We start from the raw sequence: 8,517 nt of genomic DNA, 5'->3' as shown, positions 1-8,517 counted from the left end.
GAAAGCCTCCTAGGCGTGAACCCTTCTCTTTATATATGAGACCCTTCACTTCCCTCCTTGTTTGCATCAAAACCCTTACATGAAAGACAAGTGGCAAGGTTCCTTCTTCTCCCTTTCTCAAAACCGAGAAGCCTCTTGGAGTTCCCCACTTAGATTGCATTGGGAAGGGGCATTTCTTGGGAGGTGGCGTGTTGGACTTCCCTCCCTGCACCGAAAATCCCTCTTTCCCTTTTATGTCCTTCCTTTTCTTAAACAAGTTAATATATTTTCAAGGGGTAACTCGGTAAAATCATGCATGTCTCTTCACATTCCCAACAAGAAACTCTTGGCGTGGAAGACAAGTGGCATTGGACGTGTGTCATAGCCCTAGCTGTCCTCTCCACTTTTCCATTCCTAAAGTGTTGCTTCATCTTCCTAATATACATTCCCTAGGTGACCTTTCACATGCCATTGGTTCAAAATACACTAAGTGACACGTGGCAAGTGAATGGAATGCTTGGGGATATACTAGTCGAAACCCTAAGGGCAAACTTGTCCTTGATAAAAGTCTTATCACAAAAATCTTCTAGAAACTTGGTCCATGCTTGACACATGGCAAGAGCTAGCAAAATTCGAAATCCCAAAGGCCTCCCTTCAGTTCCCTATGCAAAACGTCTAGAAAAACCCATATAACTCCCCTAGGCTCCATTTTTCAAGAAACCTACCTTAGAACTTGAATTATGGGCAAAGAACAATGGGCTAGGCGTGTAAGCCCATCTTGGTGCTTTCCTACACCTCTCTCTCCCCCTTAACCCACTTTCAAGGCTAGGTTCAAGGTATAACATTCTAGCACCCTAGAATTGGATCATGGGCCTAAACCATTGGACCTAAGTTTCCCAATAAGGCCAAAATTCCAAAGTATACTAGGGTCAATTTCCTCTTGGGCTTAAGTTACTACATCAAAGGTTTTTAAGGCCTTCCAAAGTAACTAAGGCTCCTAAAATGCCATGGCAACCTAGAACAAATTCTAAGGGCCATGCCTAGACAAAAGCTCGGGCCATCACAAAGAGGACCCCTACACGCCACCTCCCAAGATGTCTCTTCCCAATGCAACCCAAGTGGGGAACCCCAAGAGGCATTTCAGCAAAAGGGAAAGGGGAAGAAGAAACCTTGCCACTTGTCATCCATGCAAAGGTTTTTGGAAGCAACCAAGGAGGGAAGTGATGGGTCTTGTATAAAAAGGAAGGGGTTCATGCCAAGGGGCTTTTCCCTTGCCATTTTTTTTATTTTTTTTTTGGAATTGCATGAGCTCTCACTCTCTCCACACAATTCTCCCATGTTCATTTGAAAGTTTCCTCACTTTCTTGTATTTTCTTTCCAATCAAACAAGGAGGATCCTTGCAAGAGAAGAGATTTCGACACCATCAAGGATTAGCAAGGTAAGGATCGGCTTCCTCTAAGTTTTGCACACACACATGTCACTTCTCAATTCGAAAATGAGATTCAAATCTCATTAGACTTTGAGAAAGATAGAACACCCACACTTTCTAACGTTTTCTTGGAAAAATGACTTGGGGTTTTTAAGAAAACCCTTGAAGCTGATTAGTAATGGGGAGTTCATCCTCCATGTTCTCGACCACCACATGTATCTTTGCTTACTTTAGGTTTTATTTTACTTCATGAGTGAAATGAAGGGGTTTTAACCTAAAAACCCTAGAAGCCGAATGGTTTGAGACCAAGTGATGTCCTAGAAATCTACATACACACTCAAGAACATGAGGTAGGGTTTTAGATACTCTTTCTAATCTAGTATGTTCGGATTTACAGTTTGTTAGTATTTCTTTATGTGGATTTTTGTAAGTATACACTCAACTTACTCTTGGTTAATGCTTGTATATATTTGTGTAAATCATTTCATGGTTTCGATTGCTTTGTTTGTTATCTCTTGGTTGTTTGTTTGAATATGCTAATATGATCTTGAGTAACTCTAAGGAGGGAATTATATGTTTCGGACTTGAGATGAAAATGCCATGAAATACTCCTATAAGTTTCGGTTTTCACTTGATTGAGGTTGATGGTTTATGCAATTTGATGTTTTGGTTTGAACATGTCTTGGAAGCTTCGGACCTTGATCAAAAACCTAAGATTTCATGTTTTGTTTCACTATGTCTTGATTTCTATATTATATGCTTGAAGTTTGGAACATGTCTAAGTGATGAATCTCTGTGTTTTTGTACTTATGAGTTTCGGCCTAAGCAAGTTCTCATGGTTCCATGTATGTGTTTTCATAGCTCATATGGTTTATGTTATCATGCTATGAAAAGAACATGTTATGCTTGGATATTTCATGCACGGCATTTCACATGTCATATGTCAAGTATATGTAAGCATGTTATAAGTCTCATGTCACCTGCATTTGGGGAAATGTGTTTTCAAAGAAAGAATTTTGAAAAGTGTTTTTAAAGAAAATGTTTTCAAAGAAAAGAGTTCATAAGTCTTATCATGACCCCAAGTGCTAGGGGGAATGTCCTAGTGGAACTCTTCTGTCCATTTTGGAGTGCTTAAGAATGGAGTGGTAACCCCTAGGTCGACAAAGTACCATCGACAAGCCTCGAAATGATTCTTTTCAAAGGATACCAGAGCGAGGAAACGCCTAACCCTAGTGGGTGCATAAGGCATGTAACTCGACAAAGTATAGTCGAGTTAGCATGAATCGTGTGTGTCCACCCTCTGAACAAGGATAAGAGCTCATAAGATAATGATCACTTGATGAAAATCTCGTGATATGATAAAGATCACCCAATGCAAATCTTGTGATATGTTCTGATAAGGCAAGTTTTGAATAAGTTCACATGAATAAGAAAAATTTAAGAAAATTTCATAAAAAACTCAAGTCTCTTTTACAAGTCTTTTGAAAATGGTAAAGTGCATAAGACAAGTTCTGGTCAAAGGCATAAGTCAAGTACATGTCCATACATGCATTTCATGATATACCTTTTGTATGCTTGTGTTAACTATGGTATGTTGTGTGATTACTTGCTAAAATCTCTTGAAATCTCATTGTAGTAGTTTCCACTACCTTTCTCCAACCGGAATGGTAGAAGTTGTGACAGGTTTAGTAAATGACGACCATGACCAAGAGGAAGAGAACAGCACCTCCTCCTTCGGAGAGGATTGTGCCTAAGATAGCTGTGAATTTGTTCGAGCCCTCCATCCTGGAGCGACTCGAGGCCATCGACAGTGAGATCACTGGTATACTTGAATTCATTGTGGAGTTCAAGCGAGGTAACAACTGGGACAAGGATAAGGCTTTGGAAAAATGTGTAAAGCCTGAATCTTCTTGAAGAGTAAGGGAGTTTAAGTTATTTTGGGAAAAAAAGAAGAAGAAGAAGAAGAAGGAAAACAATATTTATGGTTTTAGACTTCAACTTTTGTGGAACTATGTCTTTCGAGGAGGTCCCGTGTTTTGCAGAGTTTTAAACTATACTCTATGTTTTGGGATGTTATGCCTTTATGTTTACGTTTGGAGAATGTTTGGGACATGATATTAGTTTGGTGCCATGTGCTTTGCAATTGCTTATCATGTTGCTTAGTATTCGACTTTTACTATTTTTCAGCTACTACGTCATTGCATACTGCTAGTGTACTTAGGTGCATAGCATATTATTTGTCATGTACGAGGGGTGTGTTTTCTTGTGTTACATGCCAGGCATTTCAGTCACCGTCTAATCCCAAGTTAGGGCTGGGGGCACCACACAAGCTCATTTGCATGGTTGCCAAGTGGTGTGTCACCCTAAGGCTTCTTGCTTTAGCTCATCATTTGATTGCGTTGGAAACACAATAGGACCCTTTTTGGACAAGTGGCGCCTCCTTCCTCAAAACCGAAACCCTCATTCCTACTTTGCCTCTTCACCTCATGTCTTGGTTCAATGAACCTTATGGCTAAAAGGTCATTGTCAAGCTAGCAATCTTCCTCAATCTCCTTCATGTGTGCATGTGTGGCAAGTAGCATGAGAGGAGTGTGTACATGGGCTGCCGAAACTTCCCTATCTTCCCTAGAAGATCTTCTTTCACCAAACTTTTGGACAAGTATGTGATTGGTCCAAAATTTTACAAACTCCCTTGTCCTAGCCGTCCATCTCAAAGTGTCCTACACAAGATTCTTCTAGAAATCCTCCAAGGCGTGTAGCCTCCTCTTCCCAAGCTTGATTTTGCCCTTTCCCAAGACAAAGGTTTTCACCTACTTTTTTGCATGTGTGACACATGGCAAAAAGCAAATCTTCCTTCTCCCATGGTTGTCGTGCAAGGCCTCTTGGCCTTCCTTAGGCTCCACTTTTTCATAACTTTATCATTCTCCTTCTAGAATCTTTCTCCCGTTGTGACAAGTGTCACAAAGCTTCTTTCTACAAGCAAACCTCCTTACGTGCATGACACATGTCAAGAAGATAGTTGATTTCCTATGGTAGGCATGTAAGACCAAACCCTAGATCCTTCTCACATCTCTTCCCTCATTTCCATCTAGATTCATCAAGTCCTAAACATAGCTCTATTGGATAACAAGTGGTATGTAAGAACTTGAGTTGGGTGTGAGCCCTAATTCCATTGGGCTTCAAACCCTAATTTCCTATGAAGGCTTAAACTCTCATGGGTTGTTGTTAAAAATATTTGCACAAAAAGCCTAGAAAGTCTTGGTCATCACATGCTAGCTCTAGTTCGATTACAAACTCCTTTTCTCAGTCTATGTGTAATCCAGGCAAATCGTTGGCAAAAACCTTTGGGAAGTCTTCTATCACTAGGATTCCCTGGCCTCCTTTAGGCTCCTTCGTTGTGCTAGTCATAACTACGAGATAAATGGTAGCTCCTCTCATCAAACTCTTCTTAATTTGTTTGGCAGTTACCACCAACGGAACTAACTTAATTGCCTCTCCCATGTAATAGATTATATCTTTCGATGGAAAATAGAATACCACCTCCTTCCTTCGGCAGTCTATCTTAGCATAATGCCTTGATAGCCAATCCATCCCTAGGATTAAGTTGAATTCCATTAGATGAAAAATGATTAGGTCAGCAGTTAAGGTCAAACTCGCGACTTCCAACGGACAATCCTTAACTATACGTGTGTATCCAATTATTTTCTCGTCTGAAATAGCTACTAGAACCTTTTGAGACAAAGGTTTCGCATTTAATTCACATCTTTGCACACAAACAATAGACACAAAAGATCGCGATGCACCTAGTTAAACAGAGCACAAGTGGTGTGTTGCATCAATTAAACCTTACCTAATAGGGTAACTAGGGTTATTCAAGGATCAAAAAAACACTAGCTACTAATCAAGGTAGGGTTGGAAATATTACTAGTGATTACTCTGACATCAGTTGCCTCATCTGCTTCCAAATCTACCTCTCCTGGTGTGATGGCGTAAACCTTAGCCTTCACAGGGGTCTTTACTCTACCACCTAGTGTTGCTTTTCCTCCAAACGTGTTATGTGGGCAATCTCGGATCATATGGCCGGTTTGACAACATTTAAGACATGCTGCAGTGGCTTATCAACATTCACCGCTATGCCTTCGTCCGCATCTTCGGCATGGTGGTGGTGTGACGAGTACCGCATTCCTAACCATTATACCCTTTCCTTTATCCATGGTGGCGGGGACCTTTCTCTTTTCCATGTTCCTTCCAGGAGAGCAAGGCATTCCCCTCTTTCAGTCCGCATGGACTTGGGAGATCAGACTCCGTTGCTCTGCCTCTGTTATCAAAGCAACATTGACCAATTCTTGGAAATTCTCAAACTGCAGGCATGCAACTTGATTCCGAATTCGTGGTTGCAATCTATCTTGAAACTTCGCCTGCATATTCTCCATGCCAATCAAATGATTGGCGAATTTCCCCAGTTCCATAAACCGGGCCGCATACTGTTCCATAGTCAAATTACCTTGGGTCAGATTCCTAAATTCTAGTGTTTTTTGATGATTCGCCGTTTTCGGAAAGAAACAACTCAATTTCCTTCTTAAACCGCTCCCAAGTGAGAATAGCTATGCCTCCCAACTCACGTGCCAACAATTGTCGTTTCGTATCCCACCATATACCGGCTTCTCCTTGAAGCAAGTGTCCGGTGTACTGGACCTTTTGCTCCTCCTTACATCCACTGATATCAAAAGTTCTCACCAAGTCGATAAGCCACTTATTGTCTCTTAAGGCTCCTTCTGTACCCACGAAGTTTGGGTATCTATACACTAGGAATCTTTCAAACGGACATCCTCGATTTTCTCCTCTAGGCGGTTCTTGCCTTGCGTTTTGCCCTTGCACCATCTGATTTCGTACTATTTTTGTCATTTGGCGAATAGCCTCTGCTATTGCTTGTCCTCCTTCCAATGGAAGGTTCCTAGCCTCCCAATCTCTCAATCTCGGAGAGGTCCCTTCACGGCGACCACGCGCTATATACTCTTTTTCCTCCTAAAACATACAAAACTAGTGCACGCCAGCTTCTTTCTCAAAGCAATACTACCGTCCTTCAACTAACAAATAGTAGTTTGGTGAATTTTTGGGCTCAACAACAAATAGTGAGAATTTAGGGCCTTAGTGACAATTTTGGAAAATTTAGAGGCACTTTGCAAATACCAATTTTTGAACCCTTTTGATTATGAGCATCTTCCTTAGTGGTTCAAATCCTAACTTAGAATAACTTTGATTTCAGCCGCCTCGATTCTCTAACTTCGGAAAGTTTGTAAGTTAGTCTCTAACTTACACTTTGATAATTTGTTTATGATTTATTCATAAATGCCACATTCATGATATAAATTTCATTTTGAGCATGAAACATCATGTTATATGATACATTGAGTATTGGTTACTTGCTTACATGACATGTAGAATTTCCACCATTTTAGCATATCATATGAAGTTTTCATTTTCACATGAAGCATATTTTACTTGTCATGAAAAATATTTTCAAGCATAGTATGAAAATATAAATTTTTATCACGACCCCTAAGGCTAGGATGATGAATTATCCTAGTGGAACTTCTCTATCTACTCTGGAGTGAGTACAAATTGAGTGGTAAGATCTAGGTTGACAAATAACAACCAACGGGCTTTGAATGGATTATTTTTAAAGAATACCGGAGCGAAGTCAGATTTATGGCACCTAAGGCTGGTAGGTGCATATGTATGATGTTATGCTGTTATGATGAGATGTTATGTTACCAATGCATTGAGAGGGAGTTTGTAGACAACGTAGTTTCAACATGAGTTGTACCACGGTCACCAACAGGTACTCACATTGTATATGAGAAACTGTGATGATACTATACATTATGATATTAATGTTAATGTTAAGGATGGCCTTAATGATGATGAAAGGTTATATTTTTGAAAGATGAATTGGAAAATGTTCTCTGTAAGAAAATGTGCATGAAAATACTTTTCGTATGATTTGGAAGAATTTTTGAAAAGCTAGATGGAAGAATAATATAGATTTCCCTACATACATACATGTCATGTTTATCATCTGTCATGCATAATGTATCTTTGTGCACGTTAGTTATTAACTTACTGAGATTTCAAGGAATCTCACTATGGTAGTTCCACTACCATTCCCCTCGGAATGGTAGAAATTGTATTTGGACCGGAGGAAACTGACCAGGATGGACCAATGGATATGGTTGGTTGAGGAGGAGTTGGATCTGGAGTAGAGGTTAGATTTGATCCTAATATTCATAGCACTAACTCTTCATACCTTAGAGCATATGAAAGAGTTGATCTAACTATTGATGATTTTGAACAAATAACATGGTACCATAAGCTATTTGTCCCAAAATGATTTCATTTGTTCAAGTTACTCCCAAAATAGAAATTGTTTATAATCTCCCAAAACAAAGGGACCTCCAAGACAAACCATAAATTCCTCTTGTCATTTTTTACTACAAGTTCTAAGATCCTCCTCAAAAAGAGAAAACCTCACAAGGCCATCGTTATTTGGCCTTGTCCTTCTTCAATATCCTCCTTAGCTCTTCAAAGAGCTGCAACACTTCCATAATGAACTGGTCGGCGGCTTCAAACCTCTCCACAATGGATGATGTTACGCCATAAATTCGGTTTGTATGCTTATGTTATCTGTTGTATGTTTACTTGCTGAGATTTCTTGAAATCTCATTGTGATAGTTTTCACTACCATTCTTCATTCGAAATGGTAAAAGTTGTGATAGGACACGAAGAGATCCCACATGGAAAAACGCAAGAGGTCGGTAGCCCCGACAATCAAGGTGGTGCCAAAGAGCACTGAGAGCTCATTTGACCCTCCCTAGTAGATAGACTAGAAGTCACCGACCAATTGATCACTAAGGTTTTGCAGCTTTCGAGGTAAGGAGGTTGCTTAATTAGGGCAAGGATAAATGAAAGGATTAAAAAAAAAAAAAAAACCTGTTGTTTTGAGAGAGACCATATTTCTTGTACTGGAAATGAATTAAGGTTTAAGCTTTTTGGAATGGTTCGTTGTTTTGGGAAAATGTTAACCATTTATTTGGGGTGTTTTGAAAAA

Source organism: Juglans microcarpa x Juglans regia, chromosome 6S (assembly GCF_004785595.1).
Source record: "Juglans microcarpa x Juglans regia isolate MS1-56 chromosome 6S, Jm3101_v1.0, whole genome shotgun sequence".
Taxonomy (NCBI): domain Eukaryota; kingdom Viridiplantae; phylum Streptophyta; class Magnoliopsida; order Fagales; family Juglandaceae; genus Juglans; species Juglans microcarpa x Juglans regia.
Note: the sequence above shows the minus strand (reverse complement) of the source record.